Source organism: Heterocephalus glaber, unplaced genomic scaffold, assembly GCF_053883595.1.
Source record: "Heterocephalus glaber isolate CG9 unplaced genomic scaffold, H.glaber_assembly_v1.0 deba00001444, whole genome shotgun sequence".
Taxonomy (NCBI): domain Eukaryota; kingdom Metazoa; phylum Chordata; class Mammalia; order Rodentia; family Bathyergidae; genus Heterocephalus; species Heterocephalus glaber.
The window spans coordinates 7,948,155-7,970,359 of NW_028258297.1; the positions used below are offsets into that span (position 1 = coordinate 7,948,155).

Here is a 22,205-nt window from a genome sequence, read left to right on the forward strand (position 1 = left end):
TGAATGAATTAATGAAGTCAGGTCTGCCCTGAAAGGTCTTCTTTAGGTCAGATGAGGTTGTAAGTTATTTTGTGTTGTTCAGTCAAGGGAAGATATTACTATGTGTACCTAATATGTTTACGTTTACCTTACATGCAGTAGGCCAGTGACTTCGAACCTTTTAGAGCTTTCAGTGATAATAAACAGCTGGCTGTGGCATGCCTGTGTGTCTTAGGCTCTAGGCTCGCCATCACTGCTGGGCTATGGATATCTGGCAGGGGCTTGTTGAGAAAGAGGATTAATCAGTAGAAAAGAGATTGATCCTGGGAATAAAATACACAGTTTACTTCTTTTCTGTTTTTATTTCTTTCTGCTGCTTCTGGTTGGTAAGATCATGTCCCTTTATATAAGCCCATCAGCTTACTTGTGTCTTTTAAGTTTGGGGACAGCTGGTTGCCCCTCAGCATTATAAAGTTACAGCTTTATTGAGCTTCTAAAATAGTATGAGTAGAAAGTGCTGATATGTAATTAGATCCTCAGCTGTATATGATAATTTTAGGAGTCAGAGGGCTGATCTAAGATCCAGAGTAGGTGATCTGAGGCTAGGCATTCCTGAGTTTTCACCCGACTCAGGTTTGATAGCATTTTGTCATTCCCTTATACATGTCCCTTTTCTCTCTACTTGTTTCTGTCATTCTCTTCCTGTTGTATTCTTTATTGTTTTATTCTTCCTTCTTTTCCATCTCTCGTTCTTACAGGAAATCCAAATGATATTTCCATTATTTGGCTTTGCCTTCTGGACCCATCATGCAAAATCAAATTTGTCATCCCTTTAGATAAAATTCCCCAACTTTTTCCTGTTTTTTTTTTTTTTAAAAGCAGGATACCATTCTTGCAGTCACTAGGGTTTAATTCCTTTAAGTCATCTTTGACACCTCTGTTAGCTTCATTGTTCCTAATCAAGCACAGACATAAGCTATCTTACTTAAGTCCTGCCTCATTCGTTCAACATTAATTCAGCAAAGATTTGAGTTCCTATCCTGCTCTAGGTACATTGTGTGGCAGTTCCCTCTTTCTATATTAACTATCCAGGTTCAAGATTTCAACCTAGTTATATCCTGTGCCTAATGAAGTAGTTTTCCCTTTATATCCCCATTCCTCTTTTCCAACTCAGCATATACTTTACTGCAGTATTAATTCTCTGAAATATCGTTTGGTCATATTGTTTCCTATTTCCTAGAGCTAGACACAGCTTTCTTTTCCAGGGACAGTTTATATAACTTTATTTTGTTTTTATTGAGACAAGGTCTTACTGTGCTGGCCTTGAACTCACTGTGTAGACAAGGGTGGCTTTCAGCTTGCAGTTATCTTCCTGCCTCAGCCTGCTCAGTGCTGGGATTACAAGCATGAGCTATCATGCCTGGCTCAGGTAACTTTTGTACTTGAACCAACCATATGATCTGTGAAACTGCACTGGCCTTTTGTGATATACCCTACACCATTGGTGGCGAACATATGGCATGCATGACACAGTCAGCTATTTGTATCCTTGAAAGCTCTAAAAGGTTTGCCATCAGTGTCCTATACTTTCTCTTTGTGTGTGTGTGTGTGTGTGTGCCGTATGCTCGTTTTGTTTTGTTTGTGTATTCCTGTTTCCTGGAAAAATATAAGCTCACTGAGGGCAGAAATTTTGATTCATTCACTGGAAACCACAGCACCCAAATAAATATTTATTGAAAGACTGAATGAAAAATACATGAATCTTGTCAATTTTATTTATTAAAATTTTTCTTTGAAATGGGATCTTGATGTGTTGTTGCACAGGCTGGCCTTGAACTCCTGGCTTCAGGTGATTTCCTGTCTCAGCCTTCTAAGTAGCTGGGGCTCTTCTCAAATATTACTGCTTCTTCCAGGAAACTTTCTCATCTTCTCAGTATTTCTCTACCTACTCTGACAGACCCTTTTTCCTCGTTTTTAATGTACCTATGCTTTCATTTAGCTATATGATGTGATTGCTGTGAAGTTAATATATCAGTAAATTAAATATTTATCCCTATTTTGTTTCAAAGGTTGTATCTAAGTACTTGAGACAGGAAATAGAACAGAGTCATTTCCTCAGTGAACTTACTCTTTAGTGGGGCATCAGCCTGTGACAATAGTAAAGGGTAAGCATCGACAGCAGCAAGCCCAGGATTTTGTGGAGACACAGCCTCTCCAAGGGGGATGGATGATAAGGAGAAGAGGCAGTTCTAAGCTGCAGCTACAAAGCAGCATAACAGGTGCATAGCGTTGGAGTAGAGGGTCCGTAAAGAGGAATGGGGAGAAACTAAGCAGTAGTGAGGGGCCTTCCTTACACTCTTGTGACTGAAAAGGTAATGTTATATTGTTACTGTTACCCATTTTCTTGGAAAAAGAGGAAAAGCTTGGCTAACCAGTTCCCTCAGAAATAATCAGGACCTGAAAACCTGAAGTAATCAGACTAGATCATTTATGGGCCATCATTGTATCTATCTGCATTTCTTGGTCACCTCTCTGTATCCCGATCTGATCAGCCACTTAAAAACTCATGAAGTCATGTCCTGTATTCTCTGTCCCCGCCCAATTTTAAATTTATTAAAGTTTCACCAGAACATACGTGAAGCTTTTTTAAACAACAAAAAGATAAAATTCTCTATTTCTCCATTTTACTTTTCTGTATACTCCTCCTCTCTATATCTCTATTCATTTATTCATGAACTCTATTTTCTTTTTAGTGATTATTCTACAAAGTACTGAGTTTCAGTGTGGTATTTTCACACATGTATGTAACATATTTTGATTATATCCGACCCCCATTACATTATATTTCCCACCCCCCCCACCCCCCGTTCCCTTCCTTTTGTGTAATAATAGTCTTTCTACTTTCATGCCATCTTAAAAAATTTTTTTTTTACTTTAAAGATGGATTATTCAGAGATGGAGAGAATGCTGAACTGGGCAGAATAAAACACATCTCTGTCATAATTTTTGTATCTACTTTCAGAATAAAAACAATTGAAATATGATTTTTAATTAAATAATAAAGATGGATTGTTGTATTTTTAGATTCTACATATTAGGGAAGCCATGCAATGCTTGTCTGTGTCTGAGTTTATTTCACTTAACATGATAATCTCCAGTCCCATTTTCCTAATTTTGTTTTTCTTTGTTGCCAAATAATATATGTATACACACACACACCACATTTTCTTTGTCCATTCATCTGTTGATGGGCACCTAAGCTAGTTCCGTATCTTGGCTATTGTGAATTGTGCTGTAATAAACGTGGATACACAGATTATCCCTGTAGTATATTGACTTTAATTCCTTCAGGTATACACCAAGAAGTGGTATAGTTGGGTCATATGGTTCTATTTGTAGTTTTTTGAGGAATCTCTATACTGAATTCTGTAGTATTATATTAATTTACATTCCCACCAGCAGTGTAGAAGGGTTTCCTTCTCCCCACATCCTCATCAATACTTAACTACATTTTTTTTTTTTTGGTACCGGGTATCGAACTCGGGTCCTTGCGCTTGTGCAGCAGGCGGTGAAACCACTGAGCTAAATCCCTGGCCCTACATTTTTTTTTTATGGTACCTGGGATCAAAGTTGGGACCTTGCGCTTGCGAGGCAGGCGGTGGAACCAATGAGCTAAATCCCTGGGCCTAAAATTTAGTTGTTTTATAGCTCTCTTCCTGTCTGCAATATTTTCAGTGGTTTTGTTATAGTTTTTAGTTAAATCTGAATTGAACATTGGCATTATAAATGTTTAAATATTATGCAGTGCTTAGCCAAATGGTTTATTATGGTTTTATTTACCTTTTCTTTTATGATTTTTTTCTGGCATTGATAATTGCCTATGTTAAAATGTTTGCTTAGAAATCCAATGCATCATCATTACCTACTTCATGAACCTGTGCTCTAATAAAATGGAAAACACAGAAGAAATGGACAGATTCCTAGATACATATGAATTACCAAAGTTAAATGAAGAAAATATAGAAATTCTAAACACCCCAATTACAATGAGTGAAATTGAAAACGTAATAAAAAATTTACCAACAAAGAAAAGCCCAGGTCCTGATGGCGTCACTGCTGAATTCTACAAGACGTTTAAAGAAGAACTATCACCATTACTCTTTAAACTCATCAAGGAAATTGAAAGGGAAGCAAGGCTTCCAAATTCTTTCCTGGAAGCAAGTGTTACTTTGATTCAAAAACCAGGGAAAGACCCAACCCAAAAAGAGAACTACACACCAATCTCCCTAATGAACATAGATGCAAAAATCCTCAAGATCCTGCAAACAGAATACAGAGGGTCATCAAGAAGATCATACATCCTGACCAAGTCGGATTTATCCCAGGGATGCAAGGATGGTTCAACATCCGTAAATCAATAAATGTAATACACTATATTAACAGAGTCAAGGACAAAAACCATATGATCATCTCAATAGATGCAGAAAAGGCATTTGACAAAATCCAGCACCCATTCATGATAAAAACCCTACAGAAAATTGCAATAGAAGGTCTTTATCTTAGCTTGATTAAGGCTATCTATGAAAAACCAACAGCTAACATCATATTAAATGGTCAAAAATTGAAAACTTTCATGCTAAAATCAGGAATAAGACAAGGATGCCCACTATTACCACTCCTGTTTAATATTGTTCTCAAAACATTAGCCACAGCAATTAGAAAAGAGAAAGAAATAAAAGGAATAAAAATAGGAAAGGAAGAAGTTAAACTGTCATTATTTGCTGATGATATGATACTTTACATAGAAGACCCAAAATACTCTGCCAAAAGACTTCTAGACTTAATTGACAGATTCAGTAGAGTAGCTGGATACAAGGTCAACACTCAAAAAACCAGTAGCCTTTTTATATACAAATAGACTCACTGAGAGAGAAATTAGGGAAACAATTCCTTTTACAATAGCATCCAAAACAATGAAATATCTAGGAGTCAGTCTAACAAAGGAAGCAAAAGACCTCTACACTGAAAACTATAGCACTCTGAAAAAGGCGATTGAGCAGGATATAAGAAAATGGAAAGACATCCCTTGTTCCTGGACAGGAAGAACCAATATAGTGAAAATGGCCATACTTCCAAAACTATTATACAGGTTTAATGCAATGCCGATTGAAATTCCAACAATATATTTCACAGAATTAGAGAAAACAATCCAAAAATTCATTTGGAACCAGAAGAGACCTAGAATAGCAGAAGAAATTTTAGGCAACAGAGATATGGCTGGGGGTATCACAATCCCCAATTTGAAACTATACTACAAAGCTACTGTGATAAAAATAGAATGGTAGTGGCAAAGAAACAGACCCGAGGATCAGTGGAATAGATTAGAAGATGCAGAAACAACTACAGATATGCTCAGCTACCTCATCTTTGACAAAGGAGCCAACCATCCTCATTGGAGGAAAGACAGCTTATTTAATAAATGGTGTTGGAAAAACTGGATTTCAGCCTGCCAGAGATTAAAAGTAGACCTATACCTATCACCATGCACTAAACTAAGATCGAAGTGGATTAAAGATTTAAATATCAAGACAAACACTAAATTTGCTGGAAGATAAGTTAGGTAGAACTCTTGAAGACATTGGTATAGGAAAAGACTTTATGAACAAAACCTTAGTGGCATGGGAACTTGCACAAAGAATCAACAACTGGGATCTCACCTTACTGAAAAGCTTCTGCACTGCAAGAGAAACCACCAACAGAGCTAAGAGACAACCTACAGTGTGGGAAAAACTTTGCAGCAACTGTACTGTAGACAAAGGACTACTATCTAGAATATATAAAGAACTGAAAAAAATCAGACCCCCAAATTCAAAGACCCAATTCAAAAATGGGCATCTGAAATGAACAGACATTTCTTAGACAAAGAAGTAAAAGCAGCAAATAAACATGAAAAAATGTTCAGCATCACTGGTTATTAGAGAGATGCAAATGAAAACAACACTGAGATTCCACCTCACCCCAGAAAGAATGGCTGTTATCAAGAAATCATCCAATAGCAAATGCTGGCAGGGGTGTGGGGAGAAAGGAACCCTTCTCCATTGTTGGTGGGAGTGCAGACTGGTGCAACCACTGTGGAAATCAGTATGGAGGTACCTCAAAAAACTAGGCTTAGAGGTCCCATTCGACCCAGCTATTCCCCTGATGGGTATCTTCCCAAAAGAATTAAAGGAATTATACCACAGCGATATATGTGCACCCATGTTTATAGCAACACAGTCTGTAATAGCTAAAGCTTGGAAACAACCCAATTGCCCATCAACTGGAGACTGGATAAAGAAGATGTGATTTTTTAATAAAATGGAATATTACTCAGCCATAAAGAATGAGAAACTAGAGACATTTATAGCTAAATGGATGCATATTGAGGCCATCCTCTTAAGTGAAATAAACAGGACACATATGTGTAAATACTGAATAGTTTCTCTGGTGTGAGAAACTGAAAGTGTAATTAAGGATCCACACGGATGAAATGGCCTAATAACATATTTCTCAGATTGTGTTTCCATCGTATGTCATATGACTGTATCAAAATTTAAATCAGGGCGAAGTTTGGCTTATGTGGAGTATGCTAGCTAATCTGAGTTTTTTATCCAGACCACTATTTGTTCAGTGTTGGTTTTGGGGATCTTTCTGAAACAAATCACATCCTCTGGTGTCTTGTTGGTGCTTGACATTTTTTATTAAGTTATATGGAAAAATGTTTAAGTGCTTTTCAGTTTTGTTTTGGTTGAGTTCTACTGTATTTGAATATTATTGTAGTTTTTTTTCCCCTTGCATTGTTTTTCTTCAAATGGTTTTAATTTCTGTGTGTGTTTGATAATAAAGTTATTTTTAAATTTTAAAAAAGTTTGCTTAATTTTCTTTGTAAGTTTCACTAATTTGTTTTATTCTCTTTGAGGATCTCTTTTTAAGCATTTTTATGCTGCTAGGGATTGAACCCATGGTCTCCCCCATGCTAAGCACACAGTCTACCACTGAGCTGCAGTTTTCTATGTTGTTAAAACTATTAGACAATTTATCAGATTTTTTTCCCCCCAAGGTTTTGTCTGTTTTGTGTTGCTGTAACATATCTGAGACCAGGTTATTTATAAATAATAGAAGTTCATTTAGCTTACAGTTTTGGAGGCTGGGCAGTCCTAGAGTCTGGCCCTAGCATCTGTTGAGGGCCTCTGTGCTGCATCGTAAGTGGCAGAGGGCATCACATGGTAAGACAGAAGTGTCCTGTCCTTGCAACCCACCAGTGCCATCTTGTAGCCTCCTCACCCTCTGACCCCCATCTAACCCTAATTGCCCCTCAAAGGCTCTTATTGCAAATACTACTTTTTAAAAAAATAAATTTTATTTATTTTATTCCACCCCCACACCCCCCCTCCCTGCCCTATCCAAATACTTCTTAGTATGTGAATTTGGGGGTTAAGTTTCTAACACATGAGCTTTTGGGGGGCACATTCATACCATAGTAGCCTGGAGATTTTCCTTCCAGGGTGCCTTTTCTTCCTATTTTGATGGCTTTCTTGGCCTGCTTTTGAGCTGGTATTTGTCTTTACGTTCATCCTGGGAATTGTGTTTCTTTCTCACCTAGCTTAGAGTTCCTGCTACTTGGATCTGTTTCTTTTTCTTTGTTTATTCTTTAGTGTACGTTGAACCCTGCTTACTAGGGATTAAACCCAGGGCCTTCACTGATCTACATCCCCAGCTTTTTTTGTTTTTTATTTATTTATTTATTTTATTTTATTTTTGGTATCAGGGATTGAACTCGGGTCCTTGCACTTGCAAGGCAAGCGACGGAACCACTGAGCTAAATCCCCGGCCCTTGTTTTTTATTTTGAAACGGGGTCTTGCCCAGCCTGGGCATGAAATTACTATCCTCCTGCCTCAGCCTTCCAGAGTGCTGGGATTACAGGTGAGTGCCACCATGCAGGGAAGGTTTTATGAGGGGTGAAATTTTTATTACTTGGAATATCCTCATACTTGCTTGATAGTTGTTAGGTTGTGCAAAGAACTCTAGCTTAAAAATACTGTTTTCCTCAGAATTTTAAGTCATTATTCTGTAATTGTTTAGTTTCCAGTATTGCTGTTGAGAAGTCTGATGCCATTTTTATATCTCACAATTGTGGGTGAAGAATTTGGGCAGGGCTTAGGTTGACAATTCCTCTGTTCCATATAGTGCTAACCTGGGTCTACATAATGTTAACTGGTGGTCATTTGGTGGAGTTTGTCAGGTGTCTGAGCTTGTCTAGATTGTCCAGGATTGCTCTGCCCACATGCCTAACACCTATGGGGATGTCTGGAAGGTAGACACAGCTGGGCCTCCTTCCCTCCCGTGTAGTCTTGAGACCTCTTCTTACAGTCTATCCAGCAGGGTAGTTGGACTTCTAACATGGGTGTACAGAGTGCCAAGAATACAAGGTTGGAGCTGTCAGTCCTCGTAAAGTCTAGACTACAACTGGCATAGCATCACTTTCACTGGACTCCGTAGGTCAAGGCAGAGGCTTTCTCAGACTCAAGGGAAATGAATAGACCCCACCTGTCGGTGGGAGGGAATGGTGTCAGAATTTGCAGTCCTCTTTCATCTACTTTCTATTCATTCATGTGCTTTCCATTCATTATTTTGGGTAGATTATATATGTTTCTTATACTTCTTGCTTTTAGATGATTTCCAAGGTGAAGAGAGAGTTGGAACCTTTGAGTTTGCCATCTCTAGCGAGTAGTTTTTTTAAGACATTCAAAGGTGATGGGGGTGGTAGTGACAGAGGTTAGGACAGTTGGTCAAGCCTTGTTTTCTTTTCTGTTACAAGACTTAAGATAGTACATAGTATATATGAGGTAAGCTCTCAGGAAATTCCTGTTCACCTGTTGTACACTCCTTGTCAAAATTTATATATATGTTTGTGTGTGTGTGTGTGTGTGTATATATATATATATATACACACACATACACAAACATCTACTTAGACACTAGGATGTAGGTGAGCCTGGTTCTGAGCCTTACGTTGGGGTGCCACCCATGGCTGAACCAGCCTTGTTCTGGGACCTAGACCCTCTACTTTGTTCCCTTTGATCCAGGGCCAAACGAGGATGGATGACAAAGAGACAGAGCTTAACATGCGGGGGGGGGGGGGCAGGGGACAGGGGACAGGGGACAGTGGACAGTGCTCTTGCCTCTAGTAAGCAGAGGAACCCCGTGCCTTTGCCTTACCTCGGTTTTATTCACCCAAAAATAGGCACAAGCAATCAAAGTAACACAAGAGTCATCTGCTTCCCAATCTCCATTAGTGCACACTCTGATAAACAACTTAACCTCAGCTGTCTTAACTTTTACCTATTATGCAGGCTCACCCAAGCGCCTCCTTTCTCCTTTGTGCTCACAGAGGAGGCCAATTAGGCCTTAACCTCTGGTCTCCAACACTAGGATGATGGTGGTGACTGTACGCATGCATGCTGCAGTGGGATGTTTGTCATTGAAAACTCTAAAAGGTTTGCCATCATTGCCCTAGGAGTTTTCAAGATTTGCTTTTCTATACTGTACTGAAAAATCTGCCCAGCTAAAAGAAAGTTCATTAATTTATTAATAATTTTTATATGGAAAAATTTGTATTCAGAAGAACCTTACTTTTTGGTTATGTGAAACCAGCGGTCATGGGCCATAATAAAGAATCCTTCTAGTCTAGTTCTTACATTTAGAGTTACCAGCTGTCTGCCTGTGCTCTCCATTTCTCTGACACATTTTGTGCTGTTGCTTCTGGTTATGTGTGTTGCTCTGCACTGGCAGAAGGCATGAAGCCTAGAGGGTGGGTGGGGTGGGGTGGAGGAAAGATGAAGTGTGGAATCAGCCTGGCAGAGAGAGAACAGATGGGGTGTAGGAGATGACCCTGCCCCCATGTTGTTTTTGTTCTGGCTGCTACTGATCATATGTGAATCAACAGCCTAGAAATTGGAGTTAGTGATCCTTTGATGACAAACAGTTTGGTCTTGGAGTCAGTAGAGTTGTATACTTGTAACACTAAAACAAGATGCAAATTTTATAAAAAATAATATTTTAGGCATATTTGGGAATTGACAGGAAGGACAATTCTACCAGTGGCTAGCCCTCAGCATTTTTGGATCTTGTCTCTAGATTGCCACACTTTTCTGGGATTTTCTCCTGTAGGTATTCAAAGTAAGTAGAGAGAAGTGTGTTTGCTAGAGACATAAATCAGTGTATATATTTTATTCCAAACTGTTCTCTGTTTTCTTTTGTCAGTGCTTATGCTTCTGATCTTATTTTTCTTTTCTTTCTTTTTTTCTCCAGCACTTGGGTTTTAAGTTTAGGGTCTTTCCCTTGAGCTATATCCTTGTCCTTTTTATTTTTTGAGACAGAGTCTTGCTAAGTCCCTGAATGGCCCAGGCTGAGCTTGAACTTGCAATCCTGCTTCAGCCTTCTAGAGCACTGAGATTACAGGAGCACACCGCCATGCCAAGCAGGTCTATTTCTTAAAGTGACAGTTAAGGCATCCTTGGTTTATGGTTCACTAAGGTTTCCGTTTGTTCAGTGAAAGACTCTTATTTTTTTAAAATTATAAAAATTGGGCTGGGGATTTAGCTCAGTGGTTCTGCTGCCTGCCTCGCAAGTGCAAGGTCCCGAGTTCCATCCCCGGTACAAAAAACAAAAACAAAATTATAAAAATCTTATCAAACATACACAAATGTAGAGAGGATATTATGGTAAAGTTTCATATACTCAGTACCCACCCTCAACATTTATTATCTTTCTGCCACTTTTGTTTCAGCTTCCCTCCCATTTCTGCTACCCCATGACCATTAAGGAAAAATGTGATTGTAATATTGTTTAATATTGTCATTTATAAAAGATATATTCTGAGTCCTACACGGTGGTGCACGCCTGTAATCCCAGCACTTGGGAGGCAGAGGCAGCAGGATCATTGTGTGTTTGAGGCCAGCCTAAATTGAGAAAAACTGGGAAAAAAACCCAAACAAACAAAAGAAATGTACCAATAAAAGGATATACAAGAAAAAAAACAATAGAAGATATATCTTGAAACTTTAGCAAATACTACCAGAGCATATAATTTATTTAGTAATAATATGTGGTAAAGTATATATATATGTAAAAATTTAAGTGACCTGTTCAAGCCCATATTAAAACTTAACTGAGTTTAATAAGCTGTTAAGAAAAATTCTGAATAGAAACATGTTAAAACAGTTTTTAAAATTGCTTTTTCTTTTATTTTGGTCAGTGGTAGGCATATAGTTGTGGTCTAGATAACAACAGAATTGATTTCTTTAATCTATTAAATGTATTCTAAGAAACATCATTTTTTTAAAATGAAGAAACTAATCTTCATTTACTTTTCATACCTAACACTAGACTCAGGTTGACTTTCTTATGGGGCCCATTTTCCCCACAGTTTATTTTAACTAAAATAATTTTCTAGAAGTACTGGACATGTGCGTGAAATGCATTCTAAAATCACAAACTCATGCAGTTTAACTTCATGCTTTGTTAGAAAAATCATCGTATCAGATGATAGATCTTTATTGTGTCTTGGGAATAGTGACATACGTGAATGTCAAATCTCTGAATTCAGCAATAATGACAGTTATCTAATTCAAATCAAGAGGAAGGTTGTTCTGAATTAGTAAAAAGAATATATTAAAGAAGGTATACTTTTACTTTTTGTTTGTTTGTTTTGGTACCAGGGATCAAACTTGGGTCCTTGCACTTGTGCTGCAGGTGGCGAAACCACTGAGCTAAATCCCTGGCCCATATGCTTTTACTCTTTTAAGCTCAGAGAATGATACGAGTTTAGTATGTGGTAGCTTCATAATTTTGTTATTGTTGTTTTTGTGATGAAGTCTGCTGTGTGGCCCAGGTTGGAGTCAAATTCCTGGGCCCAAGCCACCCTTCTTCCTCAGCCTCCTGAGAGCTGGAGTTATAGGTATACAGTAACGGTGCCCAGCAATAAATATCTTTTTAAGCAGCCATTTTGTTGAGCTATTTTTAAATAATTATGGTATGGTAAACATGTAACATTAAATTTGCCTCTTAATTATTTTAAGTGTATAGTTCAGCGGTGTTAAGTATATTCATGTTGTTGTACATCAGATCTCTAGAACTTTATTGTCTTATAAAACTGAAACTCTACCTATTAAAATTGCTGGGCTGTTTTTAATGCAAAAACAACTCACTTGAAAATAAGATATTCATTGACATATTAACACTAACTGTTGGTCTCTTTTGTAATCATGCAGAAATTTATACATTGTGAGGTAGGTAGTATTTGAGTTTTTCACTTAATCTGGTAAATGCTATGAAATTGCTGGTACTCTTTTTATTCTACCACCCCTTCACCCAAGTAGAATAATTTTTATTTTATATTTTTCAGCACTGGATATTGAATCCAAGGTCTTGTGCGTGCTAGGCAAATGTTCTCCCGTGGAGCTACATCCCCAACCCAAGTAATATAAATTTTACTTAATCACCTATGAAGTTATAGTATTAGAGGTAGTATCAGATCTGAAATAATGGGGCTTTGCTTTTTGGTTAAGAACTTTATGTATGAAACTAGCACCAGCACATACATATACAAACATACATACATACATACATACATACATACATTTAAGTAATTAATTAATTTATTTATTTATTTAGAGACAGGGTCTTGCTATGTCATTCAGGCTGGCCTTGAACTCATTACGTAGATCAGGCTGTGATCTTCCTGCCTGTCTCTTAAATGCTGAGATTACAGGTGTGTGCCCCCACACATAGGGATAGTACCAACACTTCAGCTGTAGTACTTTAGTGGAATGGTTTGTTGGTTTCTATTATTACTTCCAAACATTATTTGTAGTGGTTCTGTATCATTCATGCAGCCTTTCCTGTGTTATCCAGATTTCCCCTAAAACCCGTCCTCCTTGGTCCTCAGATGGCCTTAATGTATCTTTAATTTGCTTCTCTCTGTTCAGTCAATAAATACATATTGAGTGCCTCTTATGTGCAAATACTATTTGCAAGGTCTATTTACTAAATACACAGTTGTTGCTGTTACAATTACATCTATCAGTTTTCTAGTGAGAGGTGTGTACTCTTTAGTAGGTTGCTGTTTTGGTGCTGAGGATTGAGCCTCCTGCTGATAAGCACATGCTGTACCATTGAGCCACACCCCAGCCCCTAATGTGAACATTTATAATCCATAACGATTTAACAATGGTTTCCTCCATTGAAGCCACTTTTCCTAGGTCCTAGGCTAAAGTTTTGATACCACTCCCTCCAACTCACTTTTCTTTTTTAAACTTACATTCCATTACATTGAGGGGCCCACATTGAGAATTCCTAAGGAAGTTAGGTTTTCAGAGATCCATGAATATTATAAGTTGAAGTCTTTATTCTGGAGTGGCTACTGTCAAAGAAAGCAAACGCGCTTTCAGTCAGTGGCAAAAAGAGTATTGAAACAAGTTAATCCTTTGTAACAATTGTTTTTCCAGTACACACTGAGACATTATTTAAATGAAAATAATCACATAGGCAAGATAGAAAATCTTTTTTTTTTTTTTTTTTTTTTGGTACTGGGGATAGAACTCAGGACTTTGTGCTTGCGAGGCAGGCGCCGGAACCACTGAGCTAAATCCCCGGCCATGATGGAAAATATTAAAGGTTAGATTCTGAATTTGCATAGTAGATATTTGCTGTTTTATAATTCTCTTTGTTCAAGCCCTTAAAAAATTGTTCAAATCCTTTTCCCAGTGTTTGCCCATATTACTTACTTCTTTGGATATTGATACTTAATACTTTTTTTCTTTTGAACTTGCCTGTCTGAAGTTTTCCAGCTTTTGCGGGGTAGAAAGTCCTTCTTAATGTCTTTATTCTTTTTTTTTTTTTGGTACTGGGGATTGAACTTCAGTCCTTGTGCTTGTGCAGCAGGCGGCGAAACCACTGAGCTAAATTCCCAGTCCTATGTCTTTATTCTTTGTAATGTCATAGTGATTACTTTCACCTTGACCTTTCCGTGTTCCTTTTACATTTATGAGGTATATGAACTAGAACCACAATCAGGTTCAGTATCAGGTTTGTTGCCTTACCTGAAGGTAATGTCTTAGTTTTCAAGCCTTTCTTAATTTTATGACTAATATTTTTTTGGGTTCTAAAGTTCTTGTTCAAGTCTGTAGAGAATTTTTGTTTCTCGATCAAAGACTATAGATTTTTCATTATAAAAAAATCATTATAAGTATTTTAGAGAAAACTTGGAATCTATAGGAAGAGCTTTTCACATTGGTATGTGCTTTGAGTTGTAATGTGTATATGATGAATACATATGATTTAATCTGTCAATTTAAAAATAAATTCATAAATTTAAGGAAAAAAGAAAATTTCATAGTTGAAGCAAACAAAACCTGTTTTGTGTACTTCCTTATAAGCTTGCTTTATCTGGGTAATGTTTTATGTACAAGTATGCCTTTTTGTATTTTACTTTTCTTAAAAATAACTTTAGAATAAACATTTCCACATTTGAAATGCTTTATAAAATTTTTTCTTGCTGGGCACAGTAGCACATGCCTGTAATTCCAGCTGTTGGGAGGCTGAGGAAGGAGCATTGCAAGTTTGAGATCCTGTCTCAAAATTTTAAAAAAGGGGGGGCTGGGAGTATAGATCAGTGGTAGAACTGTGCCTAGTTTCAATCCCTTTTACCACCCAAAAAGTTATTATTAATAATTGCACAGGATTCAGTGAGTGAACTATTCCTAATTCACTTAATTATGTTTTCTTTCTTTCTTTTTTTTTTTTTTTTCTGTCTTTTCTTTCTTGAGTGCTGGGATTACAGGCATGCACCACTGTACCTGGCAATCATTATTCTTGTGTTGTTGAAAAGACTTTCATATTATATACATTCTTTGTCATTTTTCTTTTCTTTTTAAGATGGAGTCTTGCTATGTTGCCCAGGATTGGTTTTGAACTCTTGATCTCAAATCTCCTGAATGTTGTTATTACAGACACGTGCCACCACACCGGGTGCTTTGTCATTTCGAAAGATCTTGTTCTTTCATGTTATCACGTGTTTTAATAACCTAGGAATTAGGATACTAAATATTGAATATTCAATATCTTATTGAATATTCATATAGGTTAAACTATTTGGGTGAATATCCATTATCAAACTCACATCTCTATATTAATATTTCTTTGTAAAATCAAATGACTTGGGATCTCTCCCATCCCCATGTTAGGGATTGAACCTACTGCTGCACACACACTAGGCAAGAGCTGTAACACTGTTTTCTTAAAGAAGTTTCTCCTCCACATTATATTGGTACTGTGTGTTGTGTTAATACCTTGTGGCTATTCATTAAATTTTTTTGTTTTTTCTTTTGGTACTGGGGATTGAACTCAGGGCCTTGCACTTGCTAGTCATTAAATGCTATTTCTCAAGTTAATTTCCCCTAGAGTTGAAGGTAACATTTATCTCATAGCTCTTTCTTCTTGACCAGCATTTTCTTTTAATCTGTTATACATGTGTGTGTGCTGCTTTTATTTCAGTTATATATTGTCGAGAACAGTATCAGACTTGAGATCTCATGCATTCTGTGAGTATATTTAATAACGGTGCTAGCTTACTGTACAAAAAGCTTTTAAGAATAATGGCAGTTTGCTAGTTATATAATTTGTAACATTAGAATTCAGCTTATACTCATTGATATGTTTCTTCATGGTACCATCTAACTTTTTGTTTCTTCTTCCATTTCCAAGCTGCCATCACGAAAGCCAAAGTGGATTTCTCCAGTGTGGTGTGCCTGCCCCCTTCCGTCATTGCTGTGAATGGGCTGGACGGAGGTGGGGCTGGCGAAAATGATGAGGAACCAGTGCTCGTGTCCCTGTCTGCCGCTCCCAGCCCCCAGAGTGAGGCAGTTGCCAATGAACTGCAGGAGCTCTCCCTGCAGCCTGAGCTGACCCTGGGCCTCCACCCTGGCAGGAATCCCAATTTGCCTCCTCTTAGTGAGCGGAAGAATGGTGAGTACATGTGGGATTATTACATTGCCTCATTTGAACCAGGTTCTTTGTGTTTATTTCAAATCTCTTGAAAGCATCTAATTTATATTTCTTGGAAAATCGAGAAATAATGGTAAGTTTAGGTGGTCATTATAAGAATAACCTTTTGTGCCTGGGTTATAATTGGTTTTTGATTTGTCTTTTTCTCCCCTGCTTCCTTCTTTCCATAAATTCATTAATTCAGCAAATATTTATTAAGCATCAGTATATTATAAACTGTGCTAAGATAGGAAATAAATAGTAAACAAATCTGTGTCAGTAAGAAACTTACCCTATCTTATACTTTGTCTTTTAGGACTCTCCCAAGCTTAATATTTTTCATTGATTTCTCTGCGGAATAAAAGCAAAAGCAAAAGTTAAAGATGTTTTAACAAGGCTGTTTCAGGATTCAGTCTCTGTTTCTTATTCTTCTTTTCCTTTTTTTTTAAAGCAGTACTGAGGATTGAACCCAGGGTCTTTACACTGAGCCACATCCCCAGACCTTTATTTATTTGATTTGGCTTTTTTGAGACAGCATCTCACTGTGTAGTCCAGGCTGGCCTTGAACTTGTGGCCATCCTCCTGCCTCAGCTTCCCTAGTGATGGAATTATAATACAGGCATGCAGCACCATGCCTGGCTCCCAGCCCTTTTGAAAAAAAAATTTGAGTTAGGGTCTCACAGTTGCCCAGGGTGGACTTGAATTTAAAATTCTCCTCCCTCAGCTTCACAGAGTTTGTGAGATTATGAGCATGAGCCACCATACCTGTCTTAGTTTTTCTTATTATCATTCTTCCATTTCTAGTATTTGCCTCAGACTTTTAAACTGCTTTACCTTTTAAAAATCATATACTCATACCTTAAACTGTTAATTTTTAAAAATTGATGACATAGAGTATTTAAAAAAAATTTTTTTTGGTACCAGGGATCGAACTCAGGACCTTGCACTTGCCAGGCAGGCATGGTGCCCCTGAGCTAAATCCCCGGTCCTATTTAAAAATTTTTAAAAAGAGTAATGTAGCAAATGCCTGTGTATTTAGGTACCACCATACTATGCACTCTCCCATATCCCTAGAGGTAACTACTAATCTGAACTTGTTATTTTGTTGTCATATATTTTTGTATTTTTCTTTATGTATGAATATACTCCTAAGCAAAATATTATACTTCTCATGTTTTAAATCATACATGGATTTAACAGTATATTACTTTTTTTTAGTACTGAGGATCGAACTTGGGTAACAGTATATTACTTTAAAAACTATGGATATGCTTTGACTTATAGTCGGGGTATGTCCCAATAAACCCATTGTGAATTGAAAATACAGCAAGTTAAAAATGCATTCAATAGGGCGGGGGATTTATCTCAGTTGTTTCGCTGCCTGCTGTGCAAGTGCAAGGACCAGAGTTCGATCCCCAGTACCAAAAAAATGCATTCAATACACCTCATCTACTGAACATCATAACTTACGCCTAGCCTAACTAAACATAATTGAAATACTTTAGCCTACAACTGGACATAATCATTTAACTCCAAGCCTTGTATACAGTAAAATGCCAGGTAGGGCTAGTGAGGTAACTCAGTGGTACTGTGGCTGCCTGCCAAGTGCAAGGTCCTTAATTCGATTCCCCGTACTGCTGAAAGTGCATGGTTGTGTGGGTATGCTTTTGCACCATTGTTTGTTTGCTTGTTTTTTGGTACCGGGGATCGAACTCCAGACCTTGCGCTTGCAAGGCAGGTGCCAGAACCACTGAGCTAAATCTCCAGCCTTACACTATCGTAAAGTCAAAAAAATTGCAAGTTGAACCATTGCAAGGCAAGGACCATCTTTATATTGTATTCTTCAAGTTGTGTTTACTGTTAAATATTTATATTGTGAGTCATTAAAGATATAGTCTATATTTTCTGGTGTATTAATCCGATGTATTACCATTCATTGAGTATAGTCTGACTTTTCACCTCCAATCTTTAATACCAGCCTTATTTTATTTCTGGGTGTGCATGAATTAGTTTCTAGGCTCTCTGTTCTGTTTCAGTGGTTTCTACCCATCTCTATGTCAATACTATATCATTTTAGTTGCTTAATAATATGTGTTCTTAGTAATGTCTTGTTATATGTAAGGATGGATCTCTCGTTGCCATTTTCTTCAAAGTTGTCTTGGTTTTTCTTACCCTTTTAATTTTCAATGATTTTAGAGTTATCCTGTCAAGAGCAAAAAAAAAAACAAAAAAAAGCCTTTGGGACTGTTTCTGTCTCCAGTGTTTTATCATGAAAAAAATAAAGCAGAAAGAAATTTATGGTACTTTTTGCCCTGCTGTTAGACTCTACCATTGACTTTTTTTTTTTGGTACCGGGGATCGAACTCGGGTCCTTGTGCTTGTGCAGCAGGTGGTGAAACCACTGAGCTAAATCCCCGGCCCCGATGGACATTTTATAATACTTGCTTAATAACCTATATATTAGTCTATCTCTGTCCATCAGTCCATCTTGTTTTTGATACATTTCAAAATAAATTGCAGACACTAGTACACTTCCTATTATTGAAGCATGACATAAATACAGAGTAACATGCAACTTATAAGTGTCCTTGTACTGAATTATCACAATGTGAATGTACTTGTATGTGTAACTAGTACTTATTAAAGAAATAAAATATTACCAGCACCCCCAGAAACTCCTCTATGCCTCTTCCTGGTGAGTACTCTTCCCTGCCTGCCTGGAGAAAATTACTGTCTTGATTTCTAACACCACAGGTTTGTTTTGCTTGTTTTAAATTAAATTAATTTTTTTAGAGATAGGGTCTTACTATGTTCCTCAGGCTGCTCTCAAAATTTTGGGGGTCAAGCAGTCCTCCTACCTAAGCCTCCTAAGTAGCTGGAACTACAGGCACTTGTCACTGCGTAGGGCATTTTGCTTCCTTATAAACTATGCAAATAGAGTCATACTGCCTGTCTGTTAGTGTCTTCTTTGATATGTTTTTGAATTGTTTGTGACTATAGTTTATTTTCATTGCTGTATAATCATTTCATTTTATGAATATACTGCAACTTTTTGGTCCATTTTACTGGACATTTGGGTTGCTTTAATTTAGGGCTATCATGAATAATGTTGCTGGGAATCTCATGTGTATGTCTTTTGGTATTCCTCTTGGGATTATGATATGAAATATATCCTTTTTTTTTTTTTTTTTGGTACCGGAGATCAAACTTGGGACCTTGCGCTTTTGAGGCAGGCGACAGCACTACTGAGCTAAATCCCCAGCCCTGAAATATCTCATTCATAAATAAATGAGTGAGAATATACATTTAAAATTACATGGGTCGTTTTGTCCGTTAATTAGTTTTATCTCTCTGATTAGGTATTCTTTAATATCTTACACAGCTTTATTAATTTATAATGATCATGCAAATATTACAGTATTAGGTTCATTGCTGGGTATCTTTTTTTGGTAGATGTTATACATCGGTGTCATCAGGGGCCATGCTAATCTTCTCCGTATCATTTCAATTTTAGTATATGTGCTGCTGAAGCGAGCACTATTAGATGTTATAAATGGTATTTTTCTTTTTTATTTTTTTGGTATTGGGGATTGAACTTGGGTCCTTGTGCTTGCACAGCAGGCGGCAAAACCACCGAGCTAAATCCCCGGCCCTGTAAATGGTATTTTTATAAATCATTTTCTGTTTGATGTTGAAGTATAGAAATGCCAAATCTCTTCAGAATCCCTGCACCTTTCTACATACATGCTATTTGGGATGCCTTTTCTTTTTCTTACTCTTCTTTTTTTTTTCGGTACCGGGGATCAAACTCAGGACCTTGCACTTGCGAGGCAGGTGTCGGAACCACTGAGCTAAATCCCCGGCTGCAATTGTATCTTTTAGACATAAGTACTCAGCTTTTTTTTTGTTGTTTGGGTTTTTTTGATACTGGGGATTGAACTCGGGTCCTCATGCTTGCAAGGCAGGCGCCGGAACCACTGACCTAAATCCCTGGCCCCTATGACTCACAAGTAATTTTTTTTTTTTTTTTTGTACCAGGGATCGAACTCGGGTCCTTGCACTTGTGCAGCAGGCGGTGAAACCACTGAGCTAAATCCCTGGCCCTTTTTTACCCCACCTTTCCAGCCAATACCTTTTCTGCACAGGCCCTTTGCTGTCTTTCTTTACTCATCTCCTAAATTTTTGTTCTCGGCATTCGGTTCTGGGGGAAAGAGGCTGAATGTGCTGGTGAGAAAAGCATTACTAAATTTTATCCCAACTCTTTGCATGGGCTTTTGTAGGGAGGTAATGGTAGAAGCAGAAGTGGAAAATCCGTGATAAGATTGTGCCACTGGAAAATGTGGCATTTGAGAACAGAATAAATCCTGGAATTGGAGGGGCTTTAATGAGTGTGTCATACTGTATGTTGAGAAGATGGACTGAGAAATTTACTTCTCAGATCTGTTTCACTTAGCTTTCTTAGGTGGAAAAGCAGTGGGTTAGCAAGGGTCCGTATGAGATAGTAGGACATAAGGTCCTGACACATCTATTTCCTAAACAGAGGAGTTGGAGTCTTTAAAGAGGAGGAGATTCCTTTGATTAACCCAAAGTTTGGTGGCCTAATTGGAAAAAATCAGTAAGAAATTTCAAGGTGTACTTTTTCATGTCACTCCTGTCTTAAAAGCTGAGTGCTGGGCTGGGGATTTAGCTCAGTGGTTCTGCTGCCTGCCTTGCAAGCATGAGGACCTGAGTTCGATCCCCAGTATCAAAAAAACCCAAAAAACAAAAAAGCTGAGTGCTTATGTCTAAAAGATAAAATTGCGGCCGGGGATTTAGCTCAGTGGTTCCGACACCTGCCTTGCAAGAGTAAGGTACTGAGATCAATCCCCAGTACCAAAAAAAAAAAAAAGATAAAATTGATCTGCCTTGGATTCTGTCCAGCCTGGTCTTGGAGAAACCTGGAAGAACCTTCTCTGATGATCCAACCCTTTGTCTCCAGCTTAAGGAGTTTTGGAACCCAGTGAATGAATGTATCATAATAGAAAATCATTCCTTTTACCAACTATATGTTCATTCCTAAACTGTACAGGTTAGTTGAAGTTTATATGAATGGAATGATCTATACTCTTTTATTCAAAATAGATGGTATTCATTCATCTTGTGGAGCCTCGAGTTACAACCAGCCTGACATATGAACAGCTTGGTTTATGACCGGAATTTTAGTTTTAACTCATGAACAAAGTCTTGAGTTAAGACTCAAATGCCCAGCCACTTGTGCCTCCAAATGGTCTCAGATACAGATTTAACCCTTAAAGAGTTCTGGAAGGAACATTACAACATCCTTCCCTGTGTGGGGTTAATTGAGAAATCCTGGGCCAGTGTCTCTTTAAACACAGATCTGCCTGTGTACAGGAGGGAGATTTTGAAGGCTGTGGAGGAGCCTGAGCCTTCAGTTGACCAACCTGAGTTACAGCCAGCCCTTGCGAATGAATTGAGTTCATAAGTCAAGGGTCCACTGTAATTCATATATTTTTATTGCTGTGTAGTAGATGTTCCCATGGATAACTATTTCATAATTTTATTTTTTATCTTTTATTAGTATGTTTGAAGTACATAATGTTATATTTATCATGGGGAGTCAATTCATGTACATAATACATCTTAATCCTTTTTAAATCCCCTGTCTCTCCCCTCCCTCCCTGCTCCTTCCAACTCTTGGTCCCCTTCCCATTTGCAAAAGCTCTGTTTTCATCATTTTTTCCCTTTAGTTCTTTTTTCCCCCATCCCCTTTCTTTCTTCTCCCTCCCCTTTCCCTTCATCTTTTGTTCCTCATCCATTTGAAAAAGGTCTGCCTACTTCCTGTTTATCTGTCTTCTATTTTGCACACACTATATATGTATATGTATATATATATAATGTATATATATGTGTGTATATATATATATAATGCAGTATTTAAGCTTGTGTGTTGACTGATTTCACTTAATACTGTCGTCTCAAGTTGCACCTGTTTACCTACCAATGCCTCAAGTTTTATCTTTCTTTATTGCAGAGTGGTATTCCATTGTGTATAAAGGCCACATTTTCTTTATTTATCTGTTGATGAGCATATAGGCCATTTCCAGGATTTAACTATTGTAAATTGTGCTGCTATAAACATGGG

The 22,205-nt window shown here is 37.6% G+C and overlaps 1 protein-coding gene and 1 pseudogene across 4 annotated transcripts in view; one reads left to right on the forward strand and one right to left on the reverse strand.

The window, feature by feature from the left end:
• Nucleotides 1-22,205, forward strand: part of Mrtfa (myocardin related transcription factor A) — a 199,486-nt gene that overhangs the window by 58,962 nt on the left and 118,319 nt on the right. For 2 of the 4 annotated variants that reach the window (XM_021258947.2, XM_021258948.2), the window contains one exon: nt 15,785-16,045. The gene's annotated coding sequence lies outside the window, so the exon portion shown is untranslated. Of the gene's footprint in view, nt 1-12,425; nt 12,499-15,784; nt 16,046-22,205 lie in introns of those variants that run through there. The other 2 variants (XM_021258949.2, XM_087213433.1) reach the window with 2 other exon arrangements.
• LOC147827455 (U6 spliceosomal RNA) lies at nt 19,502-19,601 on the reverse strand (annotated as a pseudogene).